Here is a 20,386-nt window from a genome sequence, read left to right as displayed (position 1 = left end):
AATATAGGAGTGGTTGTGGTTGAGGGAGGTAGTTGTTGTTGAAGTGGAGCAGGGAGAGAGTTGCCGTCAAGGTGAGAGTGGTTAGGTAAAGGATTGCCATGAACAGACGGATTGGGACTAAGAGTGCAGTCAGGCGCCGTTGACTTGGGCGGTAGGCTAGAGCAGGGGAGAGAGCGTGTTGGTTGACAAAGAGCAGGTCGGTACAGTCCTGGCAGAGTGGGCTGCCAGTATTCTAGTACGAGACAGGCACGGTAGGCTGCAGAGTGAGCTAATTCAAAAGCAGGCACAGTGAGCTACAGAATGGGCTAAATCAGCAACAGGCTAATTAAATAACAGGCATAGTGAGCTACAAAGTGGACTAATTCAGAAACAGGCACAGTGAGCTGCATAGTTGGCTAATTCAAACCAGGCACAGTGAGCAATAGAATGGGCTGATTCAGAAACAGGCACAGTAAGCTGCATAGTCGGCTAATTTAAACCAGGCACTGTGATCTACAGAGTGGGCTAATTCAGAAACAGGCTAATTCAAGAACAGGCACAGTGAGATACAGAATGGGCTAATTCAGAAACAGGCTAATTCAAAAACAGGCACAGTGAGCTACACAGTGGGCTAATTCAGAAACAGGCTAATTCAAAAAACAGTTCAGCAGTTGTAGAGTACTGATTGGCTAAGGATGCAATAGGCAGGTACACTTAATACTGTAGGTGGCTAGCTGAGATGCAGTAGTCTAGTTCAGATGAACTGCAGTTGGCTAGAGATATAGAGGGCGAGTACACTTGATACAGTTAAGTGGCTTGTAAAGCAGTGGGCTGGATTCACAGCTGATTGGTTCACAGACATTGTGAGTGGCTAAGATTAGCTTTGTAATGTGCAAGAATATTTACGCATTGGGCTGGCAGGTGCAGAATAGGGCAGTGGAAGAGTAGCGAGGGGAACCATAGGTTGAGTCAATGGGAGCGCGCCAGGCAATTGCACTTTACTCTTGTCATGTACGTGAGAGTGGAATGCATTGGTGCGGCTGTAGATATATGTCGTCATAAGGTACTTGGAGCAAGTAGTGCTTAGGGTAGCGTGGTGTCTCAAAAGCTTGATGGGCATAAAGGATTAAAGTTAGCATAAATCTGTAGAAAGTCTAGCGACGTGACACATTGATTACCAACAGTCACTGGTGTAACAGGGGCCCCCGCAGCCCCCGCGGTGCGGGGGGGCCCGCGGTGTGGGGGGCCCCACCAGCACATGGCTGGGAGGGGGCCCCAGTAAAAAAAAAAAAATATATATTTTTTTCTAAAAAAAAAAAAAGTTTCTTTTGAAATTCACTCTGCATTCATAAAGAACATTTCTGTAACAGAAATAATTTCTTTATGAAGGCAGAGTGACTACAAAAAGAAACTTTCTTTTTGAAGTCTGAGGGCCCCCGTACCCCATGACATGGAAGACCCTAGGCTGGAGGCCTCCATGTCATGGGGTGGGGGGGGGGGGGACCCTATGCCTTCAAAAAGAAATTGTTTGTTTTTGAAGCCACTCAGCCATCATAAAGAAATTATTTTGATTATGGTTCGGTCCTTAACTGAAATAATTTCTTAATGAAGTTATAGTGACTTAAAAAAGAAACAATTGGGCTCATTCTGACCATGCCGGTCCGGAAACAACGGTACTGGTAAGCTTACAGGCACTGTTGTTTCCGGACCGGCATATTACAGGTCTGCCTGGTGGGGCTGCCGTGCCCGACAGGTCTGACCCTGCCAGGCACAGCAGCCACGGTAGGCAGACCTGTCACGGAAGCACCGGCACCGTTAACAATGGTGCAGGTGCTTCTGTGTCCCCATTCCCGTGGAGTCTGGGGTTTAACGAAATTACCGGCACCTGATTTCCCAGCCGCCGGACTTGAAATAGCACGGTGGCACCGGGAAGTCAGGCCATAGTAATTTTTTATGGGTCTGGCGGCAACCCGCCGGTAGCACTGGCACGGTTACCGCTGGACCCGTAGTGAGCCCCAATTTCTTTTTTAAGTAATAGGGCCCCCCCTTCAACTCCATGAGGTGTGCGTGTATGAGTCTATGGTGAAAGGGTGCACACTCAAATGTATAGCCGGCTGCCTGTGTGTGTATGGTGAAAGGGTGCACACTTAAATGTATGGGTGGCTGTGGGGGTGTGCCTGCATGGTGAAAGGGTGCACACATAAATGTATAGGTGGCTACCTGTGTGAGTGTATGGTGAAAGGGTGCACACTTAAATGTGTGGATGACTGGGTGTGTATAAGGTGAATGGTGTGTGTGCTTGTGTACAGGGGCACAAGAAAACCTTAATTTCGGGGGGGCTAACCCTTCAAATGTTGGGAGAGGCGCTAACTTCACATGCGGTGGGGAGGGGGAAACTTATTTGTGTGGGCGCATCCAAATTATTTACGCATTTTAATGAGACTATTCTAGTGCAGATTCAATGTTACAAGCAGTTAACTCTCTCCTATAAGTCTCCTGTTCCCTCTCTACCCTTCCAATCACTCCCCTGGCATGCAAGTACTAAACCCACATCACGATTTCAATCGCCTAAACAATGTGGAATTTGAATGCAGGTACTAACAGTGAAATGCTTTACGTTGGTAATTGCTGGGTTCTTGTTAACAGCAAAAACCAGGTGCCATTTAAAATCTGTGTCTTGTTCGGTCTGGCAACTGCTCTAAAGGTTAGCCAAGTTGAGTCAATATAGCCCAAAATGTCAGGGGGGGTAGTGCTGAAGCCCAGTCAACTCAATGGTGTTGCGCTACTACTTGTGTTTAATGCCTTGCTTACTCCTAGCCCTATTCTTCCTCGTCCCAGTACTTATATACGAGGCAGTACGTGTGTTTGAGGCACTCTGCCTCATACAAAAGTACTGGGAAGAGGTAGAGGTACATGGAGGTAATGCCTGATTTAGCTACCTGTAATCTTCATCACTCCTAGTCCCACTGTTCCTCATCCCAGTACTTACCTATGAGGCAAGGAGCCTCATACGAAAGCTCTGGGACAAGGAAGAGGGACGCAGAGGTAATTCTGGGCCAAGGAGCTGATTGTGGAGGTTGGGGTGGTGGGTTTTAGGGAGAGTGGATGTGTGGGGGGGCAGGATTGTGTGATAAATCATAATGGTTGTCCATGTCCAGGCTAAGCAGGCATGATATGTGGTATTAGTGGCTAGAGAGGCATTTTGATTTAGCCAGTCTAGTCATTCCTCAGTTTGGTATGACTTTCTTTTAACTGGACATTTCTGATAAAGTGGTCCTGCTAACTTAAATTACCTGGCTAGATTGGCATTTGGGTGCTGCCAGTCTAGCCATTTCTTACTGCGGCATTGTATATTTTTCTGGGCATCTGTGATAAAATGATATGATGTGATTCAAGTCATTTATAATGCGCCTGTACACAAGTGTACACAAGAGAGGGATGATAGAGGGAGGACAAGACAAACAATCTCACTAGGCCTTGTGTCATTGTGAGAACGAGAAGTGCAAGGGAAAAGGGAGCAGGGAAGTGCAAGTGAGAGGGGAGGGGAAAACAGGGCAGCAATGCTCTCAGTAAGTGCAGCCAGGGCAGAGCAGCTATTGGTTGTGCAAGGAGAACAATGGACTGCAGGGTTACAGTTACAGCCCCTAAGTGCATGGTAGGCCCGGAGGCAGTGCAAGGGTGACCAATCAAGAAAGAGCCTGGAGTCAGAGAGACTCTGAGGGTAGCCAAGCAGCCAGTCAGTACAGCAGACATGTAGGTCAGGTAGGTCAGCAGGGGGGAAAAGAGAGCGAAAGCAGCAGAGAAGAGGAAAGCTTTTAGCTGCTTCCGAAACTTCAGGTTGTCCGCCTCAAGTTTGAGAGGGGCAGGGAGGCCATTCCAGTTGGAGGCACCAGCAGAGGAGAGAGGTCTACCCCCACTCTCTGCCTGGAGAAATGTCTAAGCCTTAGAGAGTTGGAGGTAGCTGAGTGAAGGGTTAGAGAAAGAAGGTATCTTGGAAGAGAGCATTGGATTTAGTGTTGGCACTGGCCCCAGAAAGCCTTGTGGGCAAAGCAAAGGTTCTTGAACTTGATCCTTGCAGCCAGTGGAGAGATTTCAGGGCTGGAGAAATACAATCCCAGGGCTTGAGGCCAAGGCTAAGTCTTGCAGTCCTGTTCTGGATTATTTGCAGATGAAGGAGACTAGAGGAAGACAGATTGAGAACGTGGCTGTTGCAGTAGTCCAGCTTAGAGACAGTGAGCTTCTGGTAGAGAGTGAGAAAGGGAAGAGTCCCTTTGAGGAGGAGCAGCTGGTAGTGGGACTTCTTGGTGATGTCCGAGATGTTAGGAGAGAAAGAGAGTGTGGCCTTGAAGATGACACCAAGGTTTTTTGCCTCGCAGGAAGGCAAAGGAAGAGGGCCCAAGGTGGTCTGCTATAGTGAGAGAGGAAACACAGTGGCAAGGGTCCCAATGAGAAGGATCTCTGTCTTACTGGCATTAAGGCAGAGATTGTTGGAGGCGCACCAATCCTGAATCGTGGATAGACAGTCAGGAATGAGCAAAAGAGGAGAGGAGGATGAGGGGAGCCTGAAGGAAAGCGGAGTCATCCGCACAACACTGAAAGTTAGAGGATAAGGTAGAGATCAGGGAGGCCAAAGTGGCCAAGTAGAGGTTGAAAAACCAGCGTGAGAGGATAGAGCCCTGGGGAATGCCACAGGTAGAGAGAGGTGGCGGAGAGAATGGGAACCTGATCGACTTGGGAGCGGAGTGGCGGTCCAAGTGGAAGTAGGTCAGTCACTCTAGGGTCTGATCTGTGATGCCCAGGTTCTCACAGAGTCGATTGATCAGGATGGCGATGTTGACCCTGTTGAAAGCAGAGGAAAGATGAAGGATGAGAATAGAAGGAATGCTGGAATCAAGGTTAGAGAGCAGCACAGGTGTTAAGGAGAGCAGTTTCCATGCCTCTGGCAGCTCTGAAGCCAGACTGATGGTCATGGAGACAACCAACAGATTCAGTGTGGAGAGTAAGCTGGGAGATGGCAAGCTTTTCCAAGAGTTTGCTCAGGAAAGGTGGAGATTGAGCGATAGTTTTCCAGCAGGTAGGATCAGCAGACTGCTTCTTGAGGAGTGGGTGCACAAGGGAGTGCTCAAAGGGAGAGGGGAACATTGCAGTGGCGAAAGAGTGATTACAGAAATCGGCCAAGGCTGGAGCGAGGGTGTCAATATGGGCTTTGATGGTTCTGGAGGAGCAGCGGAGCACCTGTTTGGACGACACTTTCATAGATCGGACTTGTCTAGAAACCTTGTCAGGTGTTGTCAGAGAGAAAGAGGAAAAAGGAGGACGAGAGAAGAGATGGCCAAAATGGGCCGAGAGAGGAAGGGGACATAGAGGACAGGATGTCCTGAGATTTAGCAGAGAAATGAGAGGCCAGAGCTGTACAGAGGGCATGGGAGGGAACAGAAGAGGTATAGACCACAACAGGATTGACCAGTTCCTTCCAGATTTTAAAGAGTTTGGCCATGTTGTTCGAGGCCATGGAGACACATGCTTTATTGTGTGCTCTCTTCTTGATGAGTGTTATTGCTTTGACTGGCATTTTGCTGAAAACAGTCTAGGTATGTCTAAATGTGGCCTGGCATTCTGTACTATAATGTTATTACGTGTTTACACTGGTCTACATTGTGCAGCCAGTTGGAAGCATTAATGTTCCTGTGCACTGTTGGTGACTTGCATGTATTGGATTGTGTTACCCTACAAAACAATTGCAAACACTCTGGCTTTATAGCCAATTTATCTCAGAAAGTGTGCTGTATATTGCATTAAAACACATATTTATATCTTTTTCCTAGTGCAGTGTGCGGCATACCCCTTCAGCAGCACGTTCATGCGTATTGTGCAAGCGTGACAGTCTAGGCCGGCCCAGAGTGTGGCGCAACCCGTGATTTGTTGCTGAGTTGGGGGGCCCCCTCAGCATGGCTCGCAGGGGGGCCCCCACATTTTGTGTTACGCCACTGCCAACAGTGCCCAGCAAAGTGGTACAGATAATAGATGCTAATATGCCCCAGAAGGTACTTTCATGTGCTTACTATTAGGCTTTGGCGCCCAGGTATTCACCTGAGAAGCAAATGGGTGTAATAGCATGAATGCACATGGCAGCAGTGAGTTCACCAATAGACACGGCATGCCACAGTAAAACAACAAGGATGTGCAAGTAAGAGCGAGGTCACCAGGACGGTACTTGGCGATAGCCAGAGTACGGTATGGGTGCAGGTGAGACTTACGTGCTCGTGGTGCATTGGTTGAGGCCACAAAGCGGTGCTATTGGGGTGATTGGGATGGCGCGATAAAATCAGGAGACTGTAAGTTCAAAGTTTGGGCGCAGTTCTCGAAGAGGGTAGAAGGGGGGGGGGGCTCACAGGCAGAGTGACAGGCTTGGACAGGCCCTTGCAAAACGGCCGGCTGCCGCCTACCGGTGAGGATGGTGGGCGGAAGTAGAGAGCTCTAGCCAATCCAAGGCTGGAGGTCCGATTTTTCCTTTTTTCAAAATGCCTTCAATGTATGGGCGAAGCGGTGCGCGGCCATTGACCACGTTGCTGGCAAGGGATCCCAGTGGGCTATGTAGACACAGCGGTAGCAATGAGCCCGGATAGCATTGTAAAACGGCTGAATTTGCAAAAGCGCACTTCGGTGCAGCGCTCCGGAGATAATGGGGAGATTAAATGGATATTTCGTTACTCCATGTCGGAGCAAGATAATCTCATTGTCGGTGGCATCCGTTGCAGCAGTGCCTCTCTGTTATTATCGTTGGTGTCTTTGACTCCCCAAGAAGTGGCTCAAATGTCATTTCTTAAAAATGTCATTTTGACCGAACTCCTTTAGTGGCTACACAGAGGCCCTCATTACGACCCTGGCGGATTTTTTCCGCCATCGACGGACTTTCCGGCCATGGCGTAAAGTCCGTTTACGCCATGGCGGATGGTGGACTTACCGCCCCATTCCGAGGTCGGCGGGGCGGTAAGTCCCCATTGACCCATTTACCCTTCCCCATTCCCATTTCGGCCCCATAGGGTATAATGGGAGTGGGGAAGGAGTTAATTACGCCACCGTAAATTACGGTGGCGTAATTAACACCAAGGTCCCATAGCGCCATGGATTTTTACGCCCGCAAAAAGCGGGCGGAAAAATGACCATGGCGCTATGGGAACTCGTAGTTGGCGGTAAGGGGTCGGCGCAGCTAACGCTGGCGCAAACCCCTTACCGCCAGGGTCCTAATGAGGCCCAGAGTGGTCATTGATATCGGTCCAAAACATAGCCCTCTTCCACCATCCGTTAACCCTTACTGAATTCTAACAGCCAACCTGCTGGCATCCCCCCTGCCGACCTCTTCTATTTTTATCCTCCAATGAGTACCAGTGCATTCCTTCACTGTACCCTCAAGCACCAATGCTTTCGCGGCCGGCCTAGGGTCTCCTTCCCTACTCACCAACACCAATAGTTTCACTGACTGCCTGTGCAGATATTTACCCCAGTACTATTTACTGCCCACTGTCTCCTTCTTCACCCCTGCCCTCGAGGGCAGGAGTTGTTTCACTGTTGCTTCCCCCCCCCCTCCAACCTGTGTCATCTCCATCATTCACCACCACCCTCCATCTCTCGCTGTTCTTCCACTTTCCCCCCCATCAGCCCTTTTCTGCCTTCATCCTTCTTTGACTAATTAACCCTGTAGTTTGGCGGCCCTTACAATTCAACCCAGTTTTAAACCTTTGCTTCAAATGGGCATATACTTGCTGTTGCTGAGCACATTCACTTCTTTCATGGGCCTCATTACAAGTTTGGTGGTGTGGGAAAAAAGTGGAGGTCATTCTGTTTACCTCAATTTCCCCGCATGTTTGGCGGTATTATCTCCGGCGGAATTACTGGATGGTAATTACCTCCCAAAATTGGCACTGTTACCATACGGTAATTCCACAGAGGTAATACTGCCAAGAATCCCCCATAAATGGGGATTTACATGGCCAAACCGCCAGTTGTAATCTGTTTGTTTGCCAGTCCAAGTGACAGTAGCGGAAATACCATTTGGTGGTATCTCGGTGGTGTTGCTACCGAGATACCACCAAACTCGTAATGAGCCCTATATTACTGGCACCAACATTGGGCCTCATCACGAGTTGGGCTGTATCCTGGTGGTAATACCGCCCAACTGCAATTGCGTTAGCGCCACCCGGTCCGGCGTTATTAGCATCGGAGCACAGGTTGGGAGTTAACAGTACATCCTCATTCCCCATTGGCTCCATTGGACCCAATGGGGCATTTTCGGTGCAAATACCATACGCTAATATAGCCGGCGGTAATTGCACCAAAAACAGGGCGCTAAATGGGAGTTTCACCTCCAGCAAAAAGCTGGAGTTAAAACAGCCCACTTAGCGCCAAATTCGTGATCGGGCCAGCCCTTAAATGCGGTTGTAATACCGTTACCGCTCCTTTTAATAGCGACTGCCCAGCTCGTGATGAGGCGCAATATATTTAATGAAGGAGTACTGGCACATCTCAACCGTAAGCAGCTACTCTGGAATAGTGAGCACATACTCTTCTCTATTCGCATTTCAAGCTCTGTTTTAAAGTCATTTTAATGTATACCCTAGAACTGTACAATTTGTTTTGTGATGTTAACGCAGACAGCCTCGTTTATTTTGGGAATTTCAAACCCAGGTATGTCTGTTCACGCTAGAAAACGCCCGTATCTCTCCTTTGTAAACATATCGTAAACACATTGGGATCTCTCGAGCACGTGACCTGATACTGCACTAGAAAGAAGGACCTTTCATTTTGCGCTAATCGCGCCTATATACATTGTGCTTTTGACACAGGCAACGCGAGAGTCAAGTGAAGTCATTTCCTGTCGGATTAGTTGAAATAAGTAGTTCTTTGCAAGTACTCCAGTTCTACTAAAGCGCTTCCAAAACCAGTGCTTTGGGAAAAAACGTCATATAAAGTCTTAGAACATTATTATTTTCAAGGACAGCAAATGAAACATTCAAAATTAGTTATTTAAGTAGGTGGTGTGCAAATACAAATGATTGCAAAGTGGAGTCAAAAGAGGGCAGGCGGGGGGGGGCGGGGGGGCGAGGGGGGTGGCGTTCTTGGGGAAGTTGCATACACGGCCCCTTAGCGAGGTGACTGGACTAACACCTCCAGAGCTGTGACCCCTTAATTACCATCGCAGTATGGGCCTGGCACAGACCACAAAGGGAGCCTTGAGGCTGCCTCTCGGCTATTGGTGAACCAGTAACAAGAAGCCATGACTAACAGGCCTCAGAGACTTCCCTGCAGACATCATGTACACTGCAGTCATGCATTCCTTGCATTAGTTCCCTCCCTCCAGGAGATGTACTTACTGTGAGGGGGAGCTGGCCCCACAAATAAGCCTGTGTATGCCAAGCCCCGTGTGTGCTCTTGTTGACAAGAGAAACGTGAAAGGCTGAACTGTGAGACACATCAAACACTCTCAAATTAGCATCCTAGATTCAATGCTGCCCCCACTCTGAATTGTTCGCCCTAGTTCAATTGTTGCCTCAATGGATGCAATTTTCGCTCTAGTGTAATCATTGAACCATTAAAAGAGGTGCACAAAAAAATACGTTCATACAGTGTTATGGTGCAAATACAATGGAGCAACAGAGGAAGTAGGGCAAACAATTCATAGAGTGTGCAAACAAGCTAGGATGCTAAGGAGCAAAATAGATTGGAGCAACAATTATTTGGGAAACAATTCAACTGTGTCAAACAATTCATACAGTGAGGCAATGATTACACTAGAGCGAAGAATCCATGCATTGAGGCAACAATTGAACTAGGGCAAACAGTTCTATGTGAATATAACTTTTTTTAAAGCTCAAGAGAAAAAGACTGATTCACTTTGACCGATTTTTCTTTTGATCGGAAAAAAGGTCTTTGTAAAGGCCCTTTTCTCCCGAGACCTTTAAAATGCAGTTTCCCCCCTTTTTTATATTCAGGGTGTTTCACCACCCCAAAACTTCCATTATTCTCCTCACCCACCCAACACCCCACCCTCTCCCATGGGATTTCAGCCCCAGCCCCCTCCCCCTACCACCCATAAACCAAAACACATACACACACACCAACACACAGGAACCCCCATTGTTCCGTCCTAGCCCCCCAGCCCTTAAACCAAAACACATACATACTCACCACACACCCATACCAAAACACACGCACCCACACATGCACCCGTTCCCCTGGTACTTCACTTCCAGGTCCCGCAGAGCATGTCAACCCCTGCACGGACTCGTGTGCGGCAGGGGCATGACAGTCCGCTTTAGAAAGACCGCTCTGTGCGGTCAGGGAGCGGTCTTTCTAAAGCGACCTTTCAGTGAAAAAATCTTTCGAAAACGATCTTTTTACTGCGAAGGATTTTAATTGTTGCACCGCTGAATGCGGCTCACACCCAAACACACTCTAGACAGACCAGCTATGCCACAGACACACAGCCATTTAGAATGACTCCCTACAGATATCAACCAACATAACTTTGCAACCAGCTTGCATACCACCACCCCGGCCAATGCACCCAATCAACATGGACGCACAAGGCCCTCATGTGGCCACAAAAGCCTCTATGCCCTTGACACACCCTACAAACAGATCTGCGCAGAGTACCTGGGTACTGCTGAAATGCATTCATCAACAGCACACAAACGCTACCTTGAATTTTCCTTCTCTTCCCTAGTCTATCCTGCCCCACCCTCTTCCAGATCGAGCAGAGCACCTGGAGACCATACCAATGGAAGTGGTGTGTGGTGCAAATCCCTGTAATGTAGCAATGTTTGATTGTCCATGCTTCCTCAGGTCGGGCCACCTCTTATGCCCTCTCCTCTACATATGTGTTGTCTTCTTTGTTGTTTTACATGCTACACTAAGCCATCGGTACGTGCTCGCAAGGAAAAAAATAGCCAACAGCCCTTCTCATGCTACACTCAGGTCCTCTGGAACTTCCTCCCGATGGCAATATGGACTGCTCAAGTCTCCTTCAGTTTCGGAGAGAACTGAAGACTCGGCTCTTCTAACGACATCTCGGCGGAACCTAGATTCTGGCCATCCGGTGTCCACACCCATCCATATATCTGAAATAAGACATTAGCAAATTACTATTTCTTTTTAAAGATTGTCTTAAGTAGCTATTTCACCCTTTTGTTAAAAAAAAACAGTTGTGAATTTCGCTTTGGCCACATTCAATTCCTTTATTGCTAACCAACTTCTCTTTTTGCAACAGGCTGTTCTGATGAGGGATCTCAGCAGAATGTTCCTTTCTTTGCATGCATTCTCTTATGGTGACGGCTCACTCTCCTATTTGATTTAATTTTTAAAGTCATCGAAGGTGCCCTCACCTCCATTCGGATCCCTAAAGCTGCATTGACCATCAGGCGCCACCCCATCTCGATGGGCCAGGGTCTTGCCCCTTGCACGGGCCTCTGAAATCCCCCTCTATAACTTTGAGAGCGGTCATTTAAATAATCACACAGTATCATATCTTTTCTATAACTAAGATTCTTCTTCCATCTAAGCGCTGTGCTACTCAATATTATTCCCAAAATAAGCGTTATTCAATTTATCACCTCGGGCGCATGAAGGGCTGAGTGCGCCCTGTCCTTGCAGGTCATATGCAGATCTCGGAGCGAGCGCTGAACTCGCTGGGCTATCTTATCAATGCTCTGGGCTCTTCTAATGTATCCAATGTGACCTGAATCCTCACCTTGCTTCTCTCTAGGAGCCCTGAGGCAGGGCTGTCAGAAGATGTGGTGAGGCCCGGGGCAAAACATTTGGTGAGGCCCCCTTAGAATTTTTTTGCACTCGGCAGCGGCGACACATCCGCAAACAGGAGACTCGAGAAATCTACTCTTGAGTTTGTGTGCAGGATCCCAAATATGGTTTATTACTACAACTCCAAATCAACTACAGCAAAGTTAGATTTCTCTACTGAAGGAAGGTTCTTGCCAGACTAACTTTTTTATCATATGAATAAATATATATAAGAAGGCATGAGCTCTCCACTGCGCCACCTCCAATTCTCTGAGGGTCAGTCACTTTTCCAAGCAAAGAGTTTAGGGCAGATCTCTTTCTTTGGCTGGGGCCTCCCCCTGCAAATAGCCTCCCAGCCTCGCTGAAACTTGAGGAGAGCCATCTCTGGTTCCGGAAGCACCTCAAGACCTGTCTCTTTGCTTCTGCCTTCTCTCTTCCTCTCCCTTGCTGATCACCTGCCTGATCCATGCACTGGTCATCTGGTCAAGCTCTGAATTCGGGCCCAGGTCCCTGCCTGTCCTGTTGCAATCCCACACTGTCTCTTGGCTCCCCTGCACTTGTGGTCTGTATCTGTAACCCTACAGTCCCCGCTCTTGCTCTTATTCTCCACCCGTTGACTGCACTTATGAGTACCCACACTTGCCACCCGTTGGCCGCACTCTTATTTCTCCTTTGTTACTGCACTTCTGCATCCTGCCCCACCGTCGGCACTTCTCCCCTCCCCCTTCACTGTTCTTGCGCGATCTGAATGACACAAGGCCTAGTAAGATCTGTGTTTTGTCCTACTCTTTTGTTTCTCCCTCCTTGCCTTGTTGCGCCTTCAAACACTTGTGTACGGCCACGTTATAAATGCCATATCATATCATTAATGAGCACCCCGCCCCGTGTGTGCATTAAAACACACATCATACACAGTGACAAATGATGTAGAGTGGAGGCTGCTACATTTCTGAACTTAAGAGGCTTAAATGTTTGTGCCAATTAGGCAGGATCAACAGAGCACAGTGAGGGAGCCCAAACCAAACAAGGGTTGCTTGAGGGGGGTTCTCATTCCCAAGAAAATGTTTGAAACATTGGGTTAAAAGTATGCATTTTAGAGCACTTTCTTTGCAAAATCGGGTAGAAATTCATACAATTTGCAATTGGTTTTGTATGGAAGCACATGGAAAACCCCAATATTTGCAAATCACACATTGTGCATAGGAACATTTTCCAATACATTTCATGCCGCCTTTCCACGCGAGATATGCTAGTATAAAAATATATTCATGCTGGTTGTTCTAATTATGTCGATGCAGGCTGCATCATGCCATTATTACCATGTATGGAATACCAGCCAGTAAAAATGCCATGCCACAGAAAGTATATCCAGGCTGACTGTGCACCATAAGTTTTATTACTGGCTAGATTGGCCTTCATTCAATGTGGGCCAATTTAGCCAAGTAGTATGTTTGCTTTAACCTTGATGCATAGTCCTGTGCATCAAGGGTAAAGCAAAAAGAGCACTGGTAATGCTAACAGTTTGGGCATTCGTGTAGGCATGGGAAAGGCACTCCTGTATTGGTATTAGCTGGCCATTGATAGTGCCAGTGCAAAATGGTTTGAGTACCTGAGCATCTAAAAGCAGTGCCTGGTAAATGCCTAATACTTATACACAAGCCAAAACTGTTGGCTTTGCCAATGCTTTTTTTTTTAAAGAACTTCAGCGAAAGACACGCAGGGTGTTTTTAAATTGAGTGGCCAAAGGCAGACCTGATTAAGACATTTTTATTACACCAGTTGCGTGTTTACAACTCCAATGAAGTCATGAACTCTCAGAAGACTCCTTTGAGGAACACTTGCAGGCACATTGAGGGCAAAGTTTGATGGCAAGGCATGTTTAAAGCTAGCTCAAAGAGTTCCAGTGAGGAGGTGTTTTGAGTGGGGAGGGCAGGAACTGGGTGAGAATTGCCATAGGGAATTGCACGGCCATGAGAAGTCATTTCACTGTTAGCACCTGCATTCATATACATACATTTTTAGGTAATTGAAATCGTGATGTGGGGTTAGCACTTGCATGCTAGGGGAGTAATTAGAAGGGAAGTGGTGACATGAGACATCTCATTCTCACAGCAGTCCCTAAGTGTGACGTTTCAGAAATGAAGGCAAGAGGTAGCTGCTTGTAACATTGAAGCTTCACCAGAATAGTCTCATTCGAAATGTGGAAAAATGTTAGGCGCCCCCACACAAGGAAGGTTGCCCCTTCCTCACAGCCTCTGACGTCAGCGCCTCTCCCAACATTTGAAGTGTTAGTCCGCTTTCCCCCCTGACATTTTAGCCTAGGTGTACCTCTGATACCATGGACCCACCCCTTAATGAGGTTGCCCCCAGGGCGGCTACATTTAGGCATGGTGCTGAACACACACTCACAAAAAACACTTTGACCCATGCATTCATCCACCACTTACACAACTCCATACATGCATGTATACAAAAAACCAAACACAGCATTGACACAAACACCAACATGCACGCATGCATTCTTACATACACACATACATACTAATTTAATTTAAATACACATATACACTTTTAATTTAAAATAAAAACACTTACCTTACCTCCATGCACCCGTACAAAGCATTCACAGAGCCGACACATAGACATGCTGCCTGACAAGAGAGAACTCCTCTCCCATCGTTCAGTGTGATCACGCTGACAACATGAACAACACACTGGCTGACAGGAGAGGAGTCCTCTCCTATCAGTCAGCGTGGTCATGCTGAGCAACGCGAACACACTGCCTGAAGAGAGAACTCCTCTCCCATCAGTCAGCGTGGTCACGCTGAGCAATGTGAACACACTGATTGACAAGAGAGAACTCCTCTCCTGTCAGTCAGCGTGATTACGCTGACAACATGAACACACTGACAGACAAGAGAGAACTCCTCTCCCATCGTTCAGCGTGATCAGGCTGACAACATGAACGCACTGGTTGACAGGAGAGGAGTCCTCTCCTATCAGTCAGCGTGGTCATGCTGAGCAGCGTGAACACACTGCCTGACAAGAGAGAACTCCTCTCCCATCAGTCAGCGTGGTCACGCTGAGCAACGTGAACACACTGACTGGCAAGCGAGAACTCCTCTCCCGTCAGTAAGCGTGGTCACGCTGAGCAACGTGAACACACTGACTGACAAGAGAGGACTCCTCTCCCATCAGTCAGCGTGATTACGCTGACAACATGAACACACTGACAGACAAGAGAGAACTCCTCTCCTGTCAGTCAGCGTGATCATGCTGAGAAACGTGAACACACTGACTGACAAGAGAGAACTCCTCTCCCATCAGTTAGCGTGGTCACGCTGAGCAACGTGAACACACTGACTGACAAGAGAGAACTCCTCTCCCATCAGTCAGCGTGACCACGCTGACAACATGAACACACTGATTTGCAAGAGAGAACTCCTCTCCTGTCAGTCAGTGTGGTCATGTTGAGCAATGTGAACACACTGACTGACAAGAGAGAACTCCTCTCCCATCAGTCAGCGTGGTCACGCTGAGCAACGTGAACACACTGATTGACAAGAGAGAACTCCTCTCCCATCAGTCAGCGTGATCACGCTGAAAAGAACACACTGATTGACAAGAGAGAACTCCTCTCCTGTAAGTCAGCGTGGTCACGCTAAGCAACATGAACACACTGACTGACAAGAGAGAACTCCTCTCCTGTCAGTCAGTGTGGTCATGTTGAGCAACGTGAACACACTGACTGACAAGAGAGAACTCCTCTCCCATCAGTTAGCGTGGTAACACTGAGCAACGTGAACACACTGACAAGAGAGGACTCCTCTCCCATCAGTCAGCGTGATCACGCTGACAACATGAACACACTGACTGACAAAAGAGAACTCCTCTCCTGTCAGTCAGCGTGGTCATGCTGAGCAACGTGAACACAATGACTGACAAGAGAGAACTCCTCTCCCATCAGTCAGCATGGTCACGCTGAGCAACGTTAACACACTGACAAGAGAGAACTCCTCTCCCATCAGTTAGAGTGATCACACTGACAACATGAACACACTGACTGACAAGAGAGAACTCCTCTCCTGCCAATCAGCATGGTCCTGCTGAGCAACGTGAACACACTGACTGACAAGAGAGAACTCCTCTCCCATCTGTCAGCATGGTCACACTGAGCAACGTGACCACACTGACTGACGAGAGAACTCTCCCATCAGTCAGCGTGATCACGCTGACAACATGTACACAATGAATGACAAGAGAGAACTCCTCTCCTGTCAGTCAGCGTGACCACGCTGACAACATGAACACACTGATTGACAAGAGAGAACTCCTCTCCCATCCTTCAGCGTGATCAGGCTGACAACATGAACGCACTGGTTGACAGGAGAGGAGTCCTCTCCTATCAGTCAGCGTGGTCATGCTGAGCAGCGTGAACACACTGCCTGACAAGAGAGAACTCCTCTCCCATCAGTCAGCGTGGTCACGCTGAGCAACGTGAACACACTGACTGGCAAGCGAGAACTCCTCTCCCGTCAGTTAGTGTGGTCACGCTGAGCAACGTGAACACACTGACTGACAAGAGAGGACTCCTCTCCCATCAGTAAGCGTGATTACGCTGACAACATGAACACACTGACAGACAAGAGAGAACTCCTCTCCTGTCAGTCAGCGTGATCATGCTGAGAAACGTGAACACACTGACTGACAAGAGAGAACTCCTCTCCCATCAGTTAGCGTGGTCACGCTGAGCAACGTGAACACACTGACTGACAAGAGAAAACTCCTCTCCCATCAGTCAGCGTGACCACGCTGACAACATGAACACACTGATTTGCAAGAGAGAACTCCTCTCCTGTCAGTCAGTGTGGTCATGTTGAGCAATGTGAACACACTGACTGACAAGAGAGAACTCCTCTCCCATCAGTCAGCGTGGTCACGCTGAGCAACGTGAACACACTGATTGACAAGAGAGAACTCCTCTCCCATCAGTCAGCGTGATCACGCTGAAAAGAACACACTGATTGACAAGAGAGAACTCCTCTCCTGTAAGTCAGCGTGGTCACGCTGAGCAACATGAACACACTGACTGACAAGAGAGAACTCCTCTCCCATCAGTCAGCGTGATCACGCTGACAACATGAACACACTGATTGACAAGAGAGAACTCCTCTCCTGTCAGTCAGTGTGGTCATGTTGAGCAACGTGAACACACTGACTGACAAGAGAGAACTCCTCTCCCATCAGTTAGCGTGGTAACACTGAGCAACGTGAACACACTGACAAGAGAGGACTCCTCTCCCATCAGTCAGCGTGATCACGCTGACAACATGAACACACTGACTGACAAGAGAGAACTCCTCTCCTGTCAGTCAGCATGGTCATGCTGAGCAACGTGAACACAATGACTGACAAGAGAGAACTCCTCTCCCATCAGTCAGCATGGTCACGCTGAGCAACGTTAACACACTGACAAGAGAGAACTCCTCTCCCATCAGTTAGAGTGATCACACTGACAACATGAACACACTGACTGACAAGAGAGAACTCCTCTCCTGCCAATCAGCATGGTCCTGCTGAGCAACGTGAACACACTGACTGACAAGAGAGAACTCCTCTCCCATCTGTCAGCGTGGTCACACTGAGCAACGTGACCACACTGACTGACCCATCAGTCAGCGTGATCACGCTGACAACATGTACACAATGACTGACAAGAGAGAACTCCTCTCCTGTCAGTCAGCGTGGTCATGCTGAGCAACATGAACACACTGACTGACATGAGAGAACTCCTCTCCCATCAGTCAGCGTGACCACGCTGACAACATGAACACACTGATTGACAAGAGAGAACTCCTCTCCCATCCTTCAGCGTGATCACGCTGACAACATGAACACACTGACTGACAGGAGAGAACTCCTCTCCCATCAGTCAGCGTGGTCACGCTGAGCAATGTGAACACACTGATTGACAAGAGAGAACTCCTCTCCCATCAGTCAGCGTGATCACGCTGAAAAGAACACACTGATTGACAAGAGAGAACTCCTCTCCTGTCAGTCAGTGTGGTCATGCTGAGCAACGTGAACACACTGACTGACAAGAGAGAACTCCTCTCCCATCAATCAGCGTGGTCACGCTGAGCAACATGAACACACTGACTGACAAGAGAGAACTCCTCTCCCATCAGTCAGCGTGATAACGCTGACAACATGAACACACTGACTGACAAGAGAGAACTCCTCTCCCATCAGTTAGCGTGATCACACTGACAACATGAACACACTGACTGACAGGAGAGGAGTCCTCTCCTATCAGTCAGCGTGGTCACGCTGAGCAACGTGAACATACTGATTGACAAGAGAGAACTCCTCTCCCATCAGTCAGCGTGATTACGCTGACAACATGAACACACTGACTGACAGGAGAGGAGTCCTCTCCTATCACTCAGCGTGGTCATGCTGAGCAACGTGAACACACTGACTGAGAAGAGAGAACTCCTCTCCCATCAGTCAGCGTGATTACGCTGACAACATGAACACACTGACTGACAAGAGAGAACTCTCCTATCAGTCAGCGTGTTCATGCTGAGCAACGTGAACACACTGACTGACAGGAGAGGAGTCCTCTCCTGTCAGTCAGCGTGATCATGCTGAGAAACGTGAACACACTGACTGACAAGAGAGAACTCCTCTCCCATCAGTTAGCGTGGTCACGCTGAGCAACGTGAACACACTGACTGACAAGAGAGAACTCCTCTCCCATCAGTCAGCATGGTCACGCTGAGCAACGTTAACACACTGACAAGAGAGAACTCCTCTCCCATCAGTTAGAGTGATCACACTGACAACATGAACACACTGACTGACAAGAGAGAACTCCTCTCCTGCCAATCAGCATGGTCCTGCTGAGCAACGTGAACACACTGACTGACAAGAGAGAACTCCTCTCCCATCTGTCAGCGTGGTCACACTGAGCAACGTGACCACACTGACTGACGAGAGAACTCTCCCATCAGTCAGCGTGATCACGCTGACAACATGTACACAATGACTGACAAGAGAGAACTCCTCTCCTGTCAGTCAGCGTGGTCATGCTGAGCAACATGAACACACTGACTGACATGAGAGAACTCCTCTCCCATCAGTCAGCGTGACCACGCTGACAACATGAACACACTGATTGACAAGAGAGAACTCCTCTCCCATCCTTCAGCGTGATCACGCTGACAACGTGAACACACTGACTGACAGGAGAGAACTCCTCTCCCATCAGTCAGCGTGGTCACGCTGAGCAATGTGAACACACTGATTGACAAGAGAGAACTCCTCTCCCATCAGTCAGCGTGATCACGCTGAAAAGAACACACTGATTGACAAGAGAGAACTCCTCTCCTGTCAGTCAGTGTGGTCATGCTGAGCAACGTGAACACACTGACTGACAAGAGAGAACTCCTCTCCCATCAATCAGCGTGGTCACGCTGAGCAACATGAACACACTGACTGACAAGAGAGAACTCCTCTCCCATCAGTCAGCGTGATAACGCTGACAACATGAACACACTGACTGACAAGAGAGAACTCCTCTCCCATCAGTTAGCGTGATCACACTGACAACATGAACACACTGACTGACAGGAGAGGAGTCCTCTCCTATCAGTCAGCGTGGTCACGCTGAGCAACGTGAACATACTGATTGACAAGAGAGAACTCCTCTCCCATCAGTCAGCGTGATTACGCTGACAACATGAACACACTGACTGACAGGAGAGGAGTCCTCTCCTATCACTCAGCGTGGTCATGCTGAGCAACGTGAACACACTGACTGAGAAGAGAGAACTCCTCTCCCATCAGTCAGCGTGATTACGCTGACAACATGAACACACTGACTGACAAGAGAGAACTCTCCTATCAGTCAGCGTGTTCATGCTGAGCAACGTGAACACACTGACTGACAGGAGAGGAGTCCTCTCTTGTCATTCAGCATGTCCACGTTGTCATGACGGAGGCAGCAGAGCCCACTTCTGAGCCCTGCTGTCTCCCATTATTTTGCTGTTTGTTGCGGAGCCAAACGGCTTCGCAACAAAAAGCAAAATCATTGCAGGGGCAGAGAGCAGACAGCACAGTCCCCCATGTGAATAATGGGCACGGGAGACTGTGCTGCCTTCCACTTAGGAGAGGGGGACGCGAGGCCCCCTGCAAGTGCGAGGCCCGGGGCAGTTTGCCCCCCCTGCACCCCCCTCGTGACGGCCCTGCCCTGAGGAGGGGATATACTAGGCTGCTTGAGCTTTGCACGCTCCCCTAAGCAGCCATTCCATCAGCCCTCCTGCTAGTCCTGCTTCCTAGAGAGTAGCACCTCACGAGGATGCTTTAGGGGGGCCTCAGTTCACTCTTCATTCATCAGTTGAGGGGCTTCTGTTTATTCAAGCAGATCTGCTTTTTTCCTATGCCCCCATGTCGCCGGGGTTGCCCACTTGGTGGCATAACGTCATTTGCCATGGCCGGGGCTCATCCTCTTTGGCCTTTGCTAGCGGGCATCATCTCACCCATGCGGCTCAAAGACACTGGGAATACGTTGTGTAGTTAAATAGTTGGATGAACTACAATGCCAGGAAAA

Source organism: Ambystoma mexicanum, chromosome 14 (genome assembly GCF_040938575.1).
Source record: "Ambystoma mexicanum isolate Mex_15411 chromosome 14, UKY_AmexF1_1, whole genome shotgun sequence".
Taxonomy (NCBI): domain Eukaryota; kingdom Metazoa; phylum Chordata; class Amphibia; order Caudata; family Ambystomatidae; genus Ambystoma; species Ambystoma mexicanum.
Note: the sequence above shows the minus strand (reverse complement) of the source record.